We start from the raw sequence: 16747 nt of genomic DNA, 5'->3' as shown, positions 1-16747 counted from the left end.
GGTGGTTTAAAAAACAGAAATTTATTTTCTCACAGCTCTATAGGTTAGAAGTCTATAGTCAAGGCACCAGGAAGTTTAGTATCTTCTGAGGTCTCTTTCCTTGGCTTGCAGATGGCTGCCTTCTCCCTGTGTTCTCATACTGTCTCCCCTTGGTCTTTGTCCTAATCTCTTCTTTCTAAAGGGACATCATTCATATAGGATTAAGGCCCAACCATATTACCTTATTTTACTTAATTATCTCTTTAAAGACTGTCTCCAAATACATCATATTCTAGGTACTGACAATTAGGACTTGAACATACAAGTTTTGGGAGGACACAATTCTGCCCATGACAGGGGCTGTCCAGGAGGAGAGTGGAAGTGGAATAGAAAAATAACACTATAATATTTGATTACAAAGTGTAAGGAAACTCCTATCTGATCATTTCTATCTTCTCTAGGATGTCTTGGGCAATGTCAGTAGCAGAAAATAGCAATGGGAGGGGGAGAGGTGGGGAGAGCAGAGAAGAATAAAGGAAATATGAAATGATGGTTACAATGAATGGCAGATGAAGTTTACAGGAAGAAGAGATTTCTGGGCAGTGTCAAGGACTCAGATGACACAAGTAAACAATACAAGTCATCCTGGGGCTGTAGTTTTTCTCTGCTGTCTGCTTGGTTGCTCTGGTGAAGGCTCAGTAGAGCTGTGTGATAGGTTCATTCAGGATGGGGCTTTGTCAGGGAGATGTGATTGGAGAAGGGCAAAGGGCTAATTGTGATATTGGGCTATGGAATTCATGCTAGGTAATTATGGAGGTGAAAGAAGGTAGGGAATGATGGCTATAAATGAAGTGAAGAAATCAATGAATTAGAGGAAAGAAACCTGTTTAGTGATACTACATTTCCTATGCTATTGGACACCCAATAACACCTGCTTTATTTGTAGACAATAACCTCTAATGGGCCCTGGTGCCATCTCTACTATAGAGCTGGACATACAGCCCCCCAAAAGTTACTCCACTCTAAACCCACTGGTCCAGGAGCTAAAAACAACCCCACTATCTTTCCACGTAGTATCTAGGTAGGAAAATTGAAGTCTCTGCTGTGTTGATGCTGGTGACCCCTAGACCTAATTTCCTCCCTTCACCCAGCTCTTCATGCTCCGTTATTTACCAGTTAAAATAGCATCCAAAATAGCTCTGAAGGACTACCCTTAGTTATCATATACTTGGGAAAAACAAGGTTGGAGCTTGGGAACTTCGTTCATGCTAAGTAGAACTATAGATCTAAATGCCAAATGCTAACAGAAATTCACCAAAGGATCTGCTTTTAAAAAATGGTAGGACTCATTATTTTCAGAACTTTAATTACAAATAATTTAAAACTTCTGACTTCTCTCTATATCGGTAATACATGCAAAATTTATTTTGTGCAAGTATGTCAAGTAATGCTTTCTGACCAAATCAATCAGACTTGAGTTAATGACTATATAGATGGGCTCAGTCCCAACTGCATTAAATGGTAAAATATTTATGATCCACAGTATTATAATGTACGTGCAAATGTAAGTGGGATGCTGCGTGACCCAGATACTACTGAGAGTGCCCTGTCTAGGATTGGATTAACTCCTCTGAAACTCATTTTCTGATACTATTTGGTGCTGAGGACAACTAGACAGAAATACCAGGGAAGGCGCAAAGAAAAAAAAAGGAAAAAAAAAGAAAAAAGAATAAAGAAAAAGCTGGGAAAATTCCCTAAAGACTATTTACATAAAGTCAGAACTTAACAGCTCACCTGATATCAATTTGTGGCTTACCTACTATGTGTCAGGCCATACTACCTCCATCATTCCATTAATCCTAACAATACTGTAAGGTAGGTGTTTGCTGATTAGAAAACTAAGCATAACTGACTTGCCCAAAGTCTTATGCCCTGTAAGTAGCAAGCCATGATACTAACTTGGGTATTTAGGTTTACCTGGTTCTTGAAGCTCTTTCTCCCAACCTTCACCTGCCTCCACCCCATGCTTCTGCAAAAGGGGCCTCTTTCCTCCTATCATCCCTGTTTTTCTCTCTGTCCCACAGTGATGTGCATCTCCTTCAAAATTGTTCATCATATGCCTTGTACCTGTTTCTGCTTGGATAAAAGTGTTGGAAGAGGCAGGAGACAGAACGTGTTCTGAATTGTCTATGTAGCTTCCACTCTTTATCTTGAGAAAATGACCTCTTGGAGTATATTATCTTCAATGCATTGATTTTACTAATGATGGCTCCATCAGCTATATTGCAAAAGGAAAAAGGACACAACGAACTGACACACTGAATCCTGAATATTAATTTGAGTCTCATTTATTTTATTGAAACAATGAATCCAAAATTTTTGATTCATTTTGATCATCATTTTTAAAATATTAAGAATTGAAAGGATAATATACACTAAAAGCTACGGAGTGTTTGTAGGAAACGTAGGGAAAGAAACTGATAGTAGATAGCATCCAGCCTCTGCTAGGACTTACAAGGCTTTCCAACTGAAAGTCTGTGAAAGAGGATACTGAAAGCCACAGCATTCCCTGGGATCTCGTGAAAAATACAGAAGCTCAGGCCACACTCCGGACCTCTTGAATATGAATATACAGTTTAACAAGATTCCTGTTTTATTTGAGCATACATTAAAGTTTGAGCACTGTTCTAACATACTTTTAATAGCTAACTCACAAGTGCACATGGAGTCCCTCTTGCAGGAGTAGGTTTTGAAATATTAGAAAGAGTAAGAGTTTAGGTGTCAGACAGAGAGGTGTCAACACTCACTAGTTTTGTGACTTTGGGCAAGTTATTTAAACCTCTTTAAGTCTGAGAATCTTCACCTATAAAGGTGAGAAAAAGCTAGAATAGGGCAGAAGGGAAGGCAAGAGGAACACCAAGGCAGAAATGTGACAGGAAGGAAAAGTGGATTTTCATCTAGGGTCTGCTAGAGTGAAGAGGTGGAGAGCGGATTTTTAAGAACACTTCTTTACTTGTTACTGGAAATGTATACTTGTAAAATTTGGTTGACATTTAGGAACTACATGAAATAAAAATTGATTTTAGTTTTCCTATGCCTTTTTGCTCGTAGCAGTTTAAGTTTCAGATAGTCATATCTATAGGAAAGCAACAAAAATGGTGAAACAGAGGTGACTTAAGGATAGACAATCAATTTAATGAAAAAGTTCTCGTGAGTGAAACAAAAAATGTCTTCCAAAAATACATCTGTATAATATATCTCTCAAAATTACTCTGGTGATCAGATGAGTTGAGATTTTTTGTTCTATATGAAATTCTCTACATTTTTAAAATCTAGTTGTGCTAAATTTTAATGATTTTTTAAAAATTTACCAGGGATGTAATCTTTTTTTCCCAGGCAGAATAATGGTTTCATCAGAACATCTCTAATTTCTTTGGTCTATTGATATAATTCCAAAAAAAGAAAAAGAAAATAAAACATAATTTCATCTATTTCAGCACTCATTAGATAGAACAAAATATAAAAAAATTATTTTGTTAGAGATACTGTTCGAATACTTTCCCAGACATTTTCTATAATTCCCTAGCCAAACAGTGGGTGCTACAAGTATCTCTTTGAATGATAACATTGCAGCAAATATTATTAAGGTAGCTTTTGATTTTATTACATAAGTAACCAATGTACATATTAATAAATTGTAAAATACTTGTCCCAATATGACATTGCCTTTTGTCTTCCCTTTTTTATTGGAATATTTTTGCACAAATTCATTATATCGAGTTCCAGGTGTATGTAAATGGATAACTCCAAAATAACATGAAAAAGAAAAAGCCTTACCATTAATTGATGTTTGTTGGGACAAAAAAAAAATGCAGTACTATGCTATATTATTAATGTAGGAGTTTACTTGGATCAGCCCATATATTCACATGTGCATTGTTGTTTTTCTGACTAAAAGAGTCCAATAAAGTGAAACCTAATATATCTGAGCAGACCTGTGACATTCTTGTGCACAAAAAATTTAAAATTAAAATGCCATTACACTATACTGGCACTTACACACATTAAGAAAACAACAAAAATAACTTGGTATGACTTCAGGCATTTTGAGATTTAAAAAGCTTTATTCTAATTTTAGTGAATCATCATGCTTTGTTTACTCCATGGAAAAAGCTAGAACAGAATAATTATTCAAATAAAAATGTTATATCAAAAACTAGAAGAATCAGAGCAAGATTTATAGCATATATTTCAAAAAAAATAAGGAGATTGTAAAGATCTAAAACAAAATATAAAATCTAAAACCTAAAATCTAAAACTCATAGTTCATGACAAATCTTAGCATATTTGAAATGTCTTTGAATACAGGAGATAGAGCAAGTTTCTATAAATTCTCTCCTATGATGAATGTATGGATAACTTTTTATGTTTGTAAAATAATTCAGGAGTGCCTTTGCAAAGAGAAAGCTGTTCAATTTGGATTTTCTAATAAAAAGTATGTGCTTCTATTGAAAGGCTGAACTGAAGCGCTGTGATGCTTTTCATAAGAATGATCTGTGAATCCAGATACATTTTTTACAATTGAGAAAATGAGGAAAGGTTATTATCTCAACAGTGATTTGCAAAATTGTTGATATGGTGCTTAAAGTTGTCTTAACAACAAATGCCACTATTTTCATTCAATGATTTCCATAACATAGATGCACCACTTATATTGCCCCACAAAATCTGTGGACCAGAAGTGATCTCTCTTAGAAGGATAAGCCAGTCTTCAAATCTCTATGCTAAGTGTTTTGAGATGGCGAAGTTGAGCCATAGCCCACTGACACATGAAGGTTAAACTCTACAGGCAAGCAGTAGTTAACTATCCAGGTAATGCAAATGACACTGTAGTCAGAGAGTTGCATATGACAAATAATATTTATTTTCATAAAAGGTAAATATCTGAAATGATCAACCACATATATTTTAAGAAATATATAACACTATGGGCCTATTAATATCTAAGTAGCATATGTTCAGAAATGCTTTAGATGAAAGTGATTGGCAGAAAAAGAAGATTTGGATGGTTGTATGGGTTTATGATTATTTTGCCTAAGACAGAATAATTGTTAATAATGCTTAATATATATTACTGTTTTTCTTTATAATAATAAATTTTGCTATAACAGTTAATGCATTAATGTATCAAAGTATATCAAATTCTCCAAAATAAAGGTTCTAAATATGAAGACTAAGATCAAATAGTGATCCCCTAAATCATCACAGACGTGTGGCACATTGTTCAGGACCCTGGCTGAATCCATTTACTAGAGCTGCTGTAACAAAGTACCACAGACTGCATGGCTTAAACAACAGAAATGTATTCTCTCACAGGCCAGAGGTCTGAAATCAAGGTGTCGGCTGGGTCATAGGGAAGAGGATCCTTTTTTGATTCTTCTGGCTTCTGGAGGTTGCTTCTGGTGGCAATTGTTGGCTTGTTAATGCATCATTCCAATCTCTGCCTGTCTTCACATGGTCTTCTCACTATTTCTGAATCCGTATTTCCATTGTTGTATAAGAACTCCAGTCTTTAGAATAGGATCCCACTTAACTGAGTATGACCTTACCTTAACTTGATTACATCTACAAAGACGTTATTTCCAAATAAGTTACATTTTGAGGTCCCAGGGTTAGAACTTCAACATATCTTTTAGGAGACACAATTCAACCCATAACACTGGCCTAGTGTAAGTAGTTTGGGAATAGATATTCATCCATTCATTTACACATATTTATTGAGTGTCTTTTATGCCAGACACTGATAAGAACAAAACAGACCGAGTTCTTGCCCTTGAAGAGATTATGGTCCTCATTGAATCCTCATCCTGTAACTGTATATATTTTGTAGTTTAATCTTTTAAACTATATTTTTGTGATCAGTCCTCAGAATATCCTGCCAGATATGCTAAGTGGTAGCAGCTACTTTTTTTTCCTGCATGGAGAAACTGAGGCTTAGACAGGTTACTACTTGTCCAAAGCTAACCATCTGATAAAAGCAAAGTTGGAACCAGACCTGAGGTCAAACATAATAGCATATACAATGCTGGATGGCATCCATTGCCATTTATAATTAATGACAAGGCCCATTACTATATACTAGCATATTTAACAATTTTTTGTATAGAAATATGACTGAAAAGTAAATGATACTAGTTCACAAAGCAAAATTTGTTTATTTATTCTTAGTTATTCATGAAACTCCAACAAATATTCTGTCTTATAAGTTCAAAAAGAAAAAACTGTAACACTTGAAGATTGGCAAGAGGCTAGTGTAGATTTTTCACTGAGGAGTAAAGTGAAGCTAGACTTTTTTATAGAAATTTTTATAGAATTTATAGAATGATAATTACATCAGAATGTCAGTGTTGAAAGAAATCTTAAAGCTCATGTCATTCAATCCCAAATCCCCTCCACAAAAGGTATCTAGAAAGAAAATCATGGTAATGAAGAATGAAAATATGTGATCATGTGTAGTTATTTCCCTATAATTAATTTAGGTAATAGATGATATTTTATGTATTCTAAACTGTAATGACTGGTAAAAATATGCCAACTCTTAATGAGCCATTATATGTGATGAGGTAGTAGGTAGTGGCAGGGATGGGGAGACAGCAAAGCAGTGGATGAGCCCAAATTCTACCTCATAGTTGTGTGTGGTTTTCTTTACTCTTTCCATTTTTTCTAGCACACTTACTTATGAGAAATGCTTTAGCAGATACACAGTTCTTAGGCCCCCACAACAAAGCTGCTGCCAGTGCTGAAACCAACATTAAGAAACAGAGAAGAATGCATCCAAAAGTGAAACCAAGGTGATAGAGTCATGAGCTCAAAAACAGCCAAATAAGGCAGATGACAAATGGAAGCAGATACTCACTTAACAAGCCTCTGCACTGTACAGCAAAAATAATGTTACATCAGTGAATTGATAATAGGGGAGGGAGAGGAGAAGGAATTAGCAGGAGGTGGAAATAGAGAAACAAAATTATACTAAGATAAGCTGCATCTCATGGGCAAAAAGGACACATTCTGACTGATTTAATGGAAAAAGGGTCTTTGGGTTCCCTCCATACACAAGTGGGAACACTTCTTATTACTCTCCCAACAGTGAAGGATCTCCTTATAAGCAAATTAGCTACTTTGGGAATATGCAACCATGTCTTGGAATATGTAATTTTTTTTTCCATTCCCTTAAAAACAACCAGAGCTGTGTTTTCTTATAAATAACTCATCATCTCCTGTGGTCTCTGAGGTCATTTTTGTCATGTGTGCAGGGAGCCAGTCATTTCCCCGGATGTTAGTTGTGTGTTGTTAGCTGGATGCCTTTATTTCTCACTCACATGAAGGGCTTTTAAAAAGACTTCATGCTCCCATTCCTCACATCTGCAAATCCCTTAGAATGGCTCTTCTGTTGCATTTTCCTTTCTATAATTCATTTCCCCTTCTTCTAATAACAGCCTTGGACATTTCCTCTTAACTTTGTGCTCCTTTTCCATTCTCAGAGGAAGATGCTGGAGAGCTAGGAAAATGAGGCATACCTAGTCGCACAACCCTCAGATCTCCTGGAACCAGTGATTCTTCACAGGTGGACGTGGCTGAAGTCAGGCTAAAGAGAACTGGCTCTGCAGCTTTGCTAGAATTTGGGGGGATAAACCTCTTTCTTCCTACTGGGGTTCCTAACCTAACAGGATATTAGCTTGGGGCTGCCAGTGCCGTTTTCATGCCTGAAAATAAGCGCAGCTAGAGAAAAGCAGAGGCAGGAGATAAAGAGAGAAATATTTCTGTAGATAGTATTTAAGCACCTGGATTTAGCCTTGTCTGAAAAAGACATCTCCCTGGACTTTCCAATTATTTTGTACAATAAGAGTTTCCTTCATGCTTAAAACAGGTTCAGTTTTCTGTTGCATTCAGCAGAAAGACTTTTGAGTGCTCAAGTATTTAGGGCCCAACACAATTAGCCTTAAATTCTGTAACACTTTGCTCCAAAACTGCATACTATCTGCCACTTCCTTTCCTCAGTCCCCAGTCTTACTGTGTTCTCCCTGTCAGAATCATATTGATCTGGGAAAATGGGATGTATTGTTTATGAAAGACATTTATTATAAAGGTATTTCTTGCTTGTCCTAAAAATATCAATCAAAATAATAGCAAAAAGTATAAGACATCTGTTCATCTTTATTCCCATTTCGTCCTACATCATAACTTACCCTGTGGGTACATCTAGACATTTTAAGTTCAAATACAAATGAGTGTGTGTGTGTGTGTGTGTGTGTGTGTGTTTGGTGGTAGGCAAAGGATATAAATTTAAAAGCATAAAAAGGGCTATTAAACAGAGATGGTACATCCACATATACTAATGTTCTCAAAATATAATAAAATTTAAAAAATAGACATACAAGTTTCATATAAACAGTATGATCCTAGTTTGGTTAACAAAGCAGCCTCTTCCATAAACCCCTGTCCCCCCACAGTGCTAATCTGAGAATTTTCATCTCTTCTAAAATTCTTCACTTATGTATTTAATCTTGCTTTACATTGCAGATTTCTGCCTACATATATTAAACTCTTCTCTGGGTGGCAAGCACATTGAAGGCAAGGGATAAGTTAGATTCATATTTTTATTCCCAGTATTTAATTCATCAGTTAATTTATGTGTTTAAATGAATTAATGAGTAAAAGAATGGTAAATAAATGATAAGAGATCTCCTTGAAAAGTATTCTTTTAGGTTAAATTTTAAAATGGCTATGCAGATGTTCTCCTGTATTTTAATTCTCATTCTCTCTGAGTTCTTCTTACATTAGCAGAAACCTGGCAAGTGATGATCAAGCCTTTAGTTTCAATACTTTTGGGAGCACAAACACCCATCTGAGTTCATCCTATCCTTAATCACTAAAGAATGACAGGAAATTTTTAAAAGACAGAGAAGATGCAATTATGATACCCTTAGTATTCCCACTATGAACTTTTGTTAGTTAACTAGATCTTTTAACCTGGACCCTGTAGCTTTCTTATCTTTTCTGTGCCCCAGCTAATAAAGATCTCTTGGCTTATTCTGTGACTTAATCTAGACAGATATTTTTTTCTCATTTTTTTTCCCCTTCATTTCCTCTTAGCTTCTCTAAGGTTTGAAGTTGAAACCTGAGCTTCAGACTAATGGGAGAGGACATTTTACAGGCCATAGTTTTTACCAGCTTGCTCCGGCTTCCAATATTGCTGGCTCCTGAATCCCCAGCACCCTGGCTCTATCAGCTGTTTTTAATCTTCTCATATCTACTTCCATATTGCACTGCCAACTACTGCAGTTTGTCTTCTACCTTATTAGAAAGTTAACATAGCATAAAGAGTCAATGTTAGAATGAAGCCTACATCCAAATTCCAGTTCTGCTACATAAAAGTTGTGTGATCTTGGATGAGTTACTTAGCTTCTCTGCACCTGCTTTTCCTGTACAATGGGATTCATAACCTTGTGTTCCTTATAGGTAATATAAGTTTTTGTTTTATTTTTTAGTACCACCTTCCTTCTGCATTTTTTTCTGTCATGCCAGTTGTTTGCCTTTTAGCTCTCATCTTCATCTCTTTCTTTTTGTACTCTTCCAAATATCATAATTAGCAATAAACCTACAAACTTTCTAGACTTTCTTGCCAACCTCATTTTGGTTACCTTGTCCAAAAGAAGGCTCTGCCAGCTCTGCAAAAGGCTGAGAGGTTGGAGGGAAGAGAGAAGCTATTATTTTTTCACTTCTGGTGGTGCATCCAGCAGCAGCAGCAGCTGTCAACTCTGGTCTTCCACAGAATCCATGGGGGTTTCAGGAGTATTCAGAGAACTGCAAGCTCAGCAAATGTTGCTTAGTCTCAATAACAGCAGTGATAGCCATGCCTCAAGCACATCTGTCAGCATTGCCCAAAAGTTAAGAACATGACACTCATGCAAATGTAGAATGAACATTGTCAAATGCTTTGTTCGACTTATTAATTAATAGGTGAACCAGCAAAATGGTAAGGCTGGTGCAAAAGAAAGAATCTGAAAATGAAGAGTTATGATCACACAAAAGGATGATGAAATGAATTTGCTGAAAGATCCAAAATGCCTACAGGGAAATACACTATACCTTTACTATTATCCCTGCGACTGGAAGAAATTATTTGCATTTGTACAAGGCAAAAATCTACAAGTTAACATGTACCATGTATCCTCACTAAGCCTGGACAAAGTACATTTGACTATATATCCTTTGGTGAATCTGTTCAACAGTCTCCTCATAAAATAGTGGAAAAAATAGGTGCTGCCCATTTTTTTTGCCTCATTTTCAATTTTTGGATAATGCTTTTGAACAAAAGTAAGGAAAGTGATGTCACTGTTATGCAATTGAGGTTTCAAGACAAATCCACCGTCTCCCATCACCACCCCTTTCCCCTCCTCCCTGGAAACTCAGCAGATTGTTAATTTATAACCAGATTCCAGATTGTTACCCAGAAAACTCTTCAACTAGTTAATCTAGAGCCATCACTATTTGAATGATATATAGATATTATTTAGTGTGTGGGCAATAAGAAGTGAGAGTAATAATAGTTGCCACTATTAAATTTTTATTATGCATGAGTAAACAATTAAAATAGAATTTAGAACTCTTCCTTCTGTTTCTGCTCCACTTTCATGGTTATCTCTAGTTTTAGAGCCTGGCCCCTCATAGGCTGTCAGGTTTATTCTAGTTAGTCATGCATTCCCTGGAATATCACATGAATGAGGACAGAAGTAGCTGGTGACTTTTCTTAAGTAATTAGATTGGCATGAAAAGAATCATTACCTCATTCACTTCCTCACTTTGCTGAGTATTTAGGAGTGCAACTGTAAAATCAGTATCAGATGGAGGATCTACGGCTAAGATTGTACAGTGCACTTGCCTGGGGACCACTGCCTTTTCAATTGGTCAGAAACAGGTTGCCATGCTGCTCCATCTTCTCAGCACATTTGTGTTCCACTGGATCTAGCTCCATAACTTATAGCAAAGCATGGGTATAGATAAGACAGCATCTGGAACACAGGTTTGTTTGCTTAATAAGGAAGGGTGATTAAATGTGGATGGAAAAGATTAAAAAAACTTTAGAAAATTCTTGACCCATGCTTCTACATTTAATTCTCAGGACTGACTCAATGAGGACATGAAGAAATGTATCACAGTGATTCAATAAACATTCAACTCTCTGAATTGAATTAGAGGATGTTGGCCATTCTTCTTTAACAATTTATTTCAGGACAGTTAGAGTCACTAGCACGTTACTTTTAGTCTGATTCTAATAGCTTTTTAGACCCTTTGTCTTTTATCAGTCCAACCCCCATGACGGATTACACTTCATCATCTCAGGTTCTATGTGTAGTATATGACCTTCGTTTCTGGATTTGACCAGTCCCATTCCTAATCAGGCATATAATTCAGTGAACCCAAGACTTCCAGTTGGGGAGCTCAGCACCAGGTTTGCCTCGATGTTGGTTTCACTCTGATATATAACAGTGTTCCCAGCACACACAGAAATATCAGAAACTAAGCTCAACTTTGGTTGCCTTCTCAATTACTGACTTTCACAAAAATGGGAGAATCCTTACTTTTCTCTCAGAATTGAAGATTTCTTCCCTGGCCCATTTCTGTTACTAATGTCCTTTCTGTACATTTTCAGGACAGACAAATTTTCAGGAATTCAATTATGTTCTTGGATTTGGAATAAAGTCTGTTGATACACAACTGTGGTAATTCCTCACCTGCCTATTGTGAAAAATACCTCTGTAGATCCTTTCTACTTGCTTTTTGGACCCATTCTTGTTTGAGGCTTTCTAATAATCATCCTTTTCCTGCCAAATGGATTCTTTGTTATTTTGACTAATCCTAAAGTATGTCTGTGGTGATTCACTGATTCTGACACCTCTTTGGTTTTTCTCCATGAGCTCCGTTTAGACATCGATGATTTCTGTAGGGAAAATAAGAGAGATAGTGATTGTTTGTACACAGTTTATGGTGTATAAAGACCTTAAACATGGGTTGCCTAAGTGTCATAAGTGAATGATTAAACCTAGATGAGTCGTTGAGGACCAAAGTGCTGTGCAAGTCTGGGGACCATCATTGACTTAGAATCCATGTGAATGGCATCTCCCTGAGTCATGGAGAGTGGTGATTCTGGTAGGGACCCATAGGCGTACATGATAGCTGCCAATTCTTTTTTTTTTTTTTTTTTTTTGAGAAACTCAGGAATTTTTTTAATCTCACAATTTAAAAATGTTAGCAATTTATTCAAATGTTTACAATATTGTGCTGGCTAGAGAAAATATGTCAATCATCAGGATTTGGCCCACAGGCCAGTAGTGTGAGTCAATTAATACACGGACTCTCTAGAGCTGAAGAATGTGGGAGAGAAGGCAAATTGTCTTCATCAAATCTTCCCCCCATAATGTTGGAAAAATTAGAAACATATTTTAATATTTTCTGATATTTTCCTTGAATATAATTTTTCTATATTTGTTAGTCATTCAACATAGGTTATTACCTTTAAAAATTGCTCTGTTAGGCTTATGCAGCATCATATCAGCCAACACTATATTTTGGCTACTGTATTTTAACAAAAACTCTTTGTATGTGAGTGTGTTGTGATAAGAACATTACTAAATTCTGACTGGTTGAATTTATTTCAGTTTGACTTCTTTGTAAGGTCTGGTAGTCTTATACATTTACAAGAGTACAGGTTATACTAACCACACTTACAGAGAAGTAATAGTGTGTACTTTTCTTAATATATATTATGTAACATGAAAATTTAAAACTTTGGACCTAATAGTGTTTCTTAAAGTCTAATATAATACCTATAGTCTAACAATGTCTTTACATGTGGGGCCCTAGCACAGTTTTTGATTTTCCTTCAAAATACCTCTAAATGTCATGGGTTGTCCCCCTATGGGTTCAACTCATAACTCATAACCTTAGGCTTAAAATATCTGTCATTTCATGTTTTACCCATAAAAAATATGAGTTTTGCATTATCTATGTATAATCAACTAACCAGGGATAAAATAGATTCATTCAAAGTTTAGAGTTTAGGTATGGGATTGTTTTCTTAAAAAAAAAAAAATGTTCTCACTGTCCATCATACTGAAAAGGTTACTAGAGCATGACATTGGGAGCCAGATACTAAATGAAGTAAAACTTTGTCCCTTTTTCTGAGGCAGAGATCAGCTGCACTCCAAACTCAAAAACTATCCTAAGTCAAGAATACCTAATGTGTGTTAGCACATTTCTTTTGGGGATCAATGGTGACAGATGCTTAATACAGTTTCCTTGTCACTATATTATCCCTTGATATGCCAACTTTGTAAGGGGAACCAAACTGAATAAGGAATTGAAAGATTTCCTGAAGAGCTCTTTCTGGTTTTTGAAATTCAAAATTATTTTTAAAAAAATCCTTGTTGGATTAGGGTATCTCCAACAAATGTCTGGTTGGGAAGCCTATCAAAGTCCCTCTTAATCAAGGGTAACCCACCATAAGGAGAAAGGAACGTAGATTGGGCCCAGACATTTGTGGGGAAAAGTTGGCTTTAGCATTAATTTGGTTATTAATTTGAGGCTTGAAAGCTTGTCTAGATTCAGACATATGTCATGTTTGGGGGAGCAATGACTGACTTTAGAAGCATAAACTAAGATAACAGTAACCTTGGGGGCCAAGAATAGAACATCATTGTACCCTGTGCCAGCAAGGGTACTGCTGTGCTTAGATAAGCACCTGTGAGTTTAGGGTCCTATGGCAACAGGTTTGGCAGGATCCAAACAAATGGTGTTAGTGGATCCACTGGATTTTCCATTTTTCTTTGCTTGGCATTTGGAGAAGAACCTAATTCCTGTAGTTGGATTAGGCTTTGGAGGTCTTGAATGAGTCAGAGGAGGGATGCAGAACATGAATGATTTGAAAAACAGGAAAAATGTGTACCTTTTGATAAAGTGTGTCTGTATTTGTCCTGTAAGTTGTTAAACTGGACTATTCCAATTTCTTGTATATGAGAGCTGGATAAGCTCCACTAATGGGACATAGCTGCCCATACCCGTCTGGAAAGGAGGTGAAACATGTCTTGGGATAGAACAACAGTTTCTTTTACACAAGGTGAAAGGCCCTGGGCTCAGACAAGAACCTGGGAAGGCTTGGAAGAACAGTACAGAAAGAGAGAATAGTACCCCTCGCCTGAATCCATAGCATGGGACAGCATCCATAGAAAACAGGGCATCCATAGAACACTAGGCTATAGAAGTAATTCGCTCAGACAGACTGACAGAGAGAACAGCCTCACTAAGCATCTATGCCCAGGCTGGACAGCAGCAGCCGCACAGAGGTGGCCAGGTTCTTAGATACCCAACCTCCAGGGCCGTGTCTGGGCTGTCCTACATCCTCAAGAGAGAACATCTGCAAGCTGCATTAACTAGTGAGAAGTAACAGCATGCAGGGTCACCGTCTGAGCCCACATAATCCCCCTTGGGGCCCTTGAGCATATCAAAAAAGCTACCAAAAGAGCCTGGACCTCCTGGTAGAGTGGGCAAGTGGGGATCTCAGAATTGTTTACTCTGGGGTTCTGGTGTAAGATAGTATTGTTTCTACTCCAAGCTGACGAATCTAGACATGAGAGCAGTGAACCCTTATGTAGTATTATATGTCTGCATCTGGAGAGTCTAGTAAAATGGACATCCCAGGAAGATTCAGCCTGTGTCTTCACAGAACCACTGTCAATTTGCTGTGAAACCTCGGGACTTGCACACCGCGGGCACAAAGCTAATAGCAAAGCTTCTTCTCTGCTCCTTGGCAGCTATAGGTAACCTCATCTCTCTAAAACTTTATTTTTCATCTATAAATGGGAACAAAGCATGTGAAGTTTATAGTGCAGTGCTCATCAATATCATAACAAATAACTTTAGAATGTCAGCATCTAAAAGTTATTTTTATCAATAGGCACAGCATATGACTTATATCAGAAATCTGAATCACTTGGAGAAATCTTATCTAATCAAAAAGTTATTCCCAGGGAACCTTTCTGCAAAATCAGTTTGTGGGAGAAGATACAACCTCTTTCTGAAAGCAATTTGTGTCAGAGACAATTTGTAAAAATCATTGGCTACTGCTAATAGCAATCTTGGATGCAGTGAGGAGTCATTTTATGTAAATGAATTTAAAATAAATTATGAAAAGGAACAGAGATAAGTGTTCCCCAAAGAAAAAACTTAGAAGTAGTCAAATAGAAAAATAGAAGTATTAAGAATTATAGAATGGTAAACTAGGTGAAGGCATGTTTTGACTACAAGTACAGTTCTATGAGCAGCAGGACGTATGGGAATGAATGCTAGGGTGAGAATCTTGGTCTCTACTACTCCATCCCTTTCAGGCCAGAAGATGTTCACCCATCTTTGACTCTCCTCCCCTTTTCACTGATACCTGTGAGCTATTAGTAAGCTTCCCATTCTCCCTACCCTTCAAAACGCCTCTCAGACCATCTATTGCCAGTACTTTCCTGCCTGACTCCCTACCCTCTTCTCTGGAGACTCCTGTGGGTCTACTTTAATCTCAGTATAAGATCTGAAGCCAAGCCTGCTCTTAGACCAAGGGTGTTAAATAGGCAAAAGCCAAATAGTTTAATGTTTTATTCTCAGGTGAGTCTGTACCAGTTCTAAATCCTTGGGAAGTTAAAGGGACAAGCAGGAATCAAGGGACAAGCATGGAACAAACGAAATAATACAGGACAGGACGTCCTCCCTCAAGCCCTTCAGAGCAAGGAATTCCAACTCCAGTGCCAGGATCCATGATTGGGTCCCTGCCATCTGCTTCCCATTTTATTAAACTTAAAATATAATAATGATAAATGTTACATCACTATTGACCAGTATCTTTATGCTACAAGCTATACAAAGCACCTTACATACATTATATCATTTAATTCTTACAATAATTCTCATAGTCTGTTGTATTCTTATCCCCACCTGAAGGTGGAAAATAACTAAGAATAAAATAGATATTACTTGCCCAAAGTCTCACCACTAAAAAGAGGCCAAGTCAGGACTGGAATCCAAGTTTATCCAACGCCAAAGCCCAACACCAGGTGTTGAGTCTTCTTCATTTAATTCCACTTTTGAGTTTGTTCTCTCCTCACCTCACTTCTAGATCCCTACTAGCAGCCTGATAACTAAGGTCCTTGCTTTGGTCCTCTCCCCACTCCAAGCTATGCCATCTGTCCCCAGAAATGCACCTCCTGGTCTCCTGTCTCAGCACAGATCAATAAGAAAAGGATATTAGCATGTGCTTCATTGCTTTACATTCTTCAGTGTCAGTCTTTGTTCAGAAGCACCTAACAGAGCTGCTGCAGTTCTCAGATATGTTTTATATAGAACAGACAAGGGACAAATTATAAAATAACACATCATTTTGCCCCATAAAGTATATTCTTTATGAGATCATTCATTTTTATCATTTTGAATTTTTAAGCAATTTCTTACACAATTAATTTATGCAATTTTACCAGCTGAGAGCACATGAAAGCAAAGTATGCTGATGCCAAATTTTCGGTGGAGATGACACAGCAGAATCTGAGACCCACCATAGCAGTAGGTTTAGGACCAACAATCGGTATTGCCTTTTCAAGCTTATAAAAAAAATATGCCACCTCAAACAGTGAGCAAACTATACTGGTTTTTTTTCCATGGGTGATTAAAGGCT

The sequence above is a fragment of the Pteronotus mesoamericanus genome, unplaced genomic scaffold (genome assembly GCF_021234165.1).
Source record: "Pteronotus mesoamericanus isolate MK-2021 breed Mesoamerican mustached bat unplaced genomic scaffold, CSHL_Meso_final contig_116, whole genome shotgun sequence".
Classification (NCBI taxonomy): Eukaryota; Metazoa; Chordata; class Mammalia; order Chiroptera; family Mormoopidae; genus Pteronotus; species Pteronotus mesoamericanus.
The sequence above is the reverse complement of the archived record's forward strand: the minus strand, read 5'-3'. Positions refer to the sequence as shown.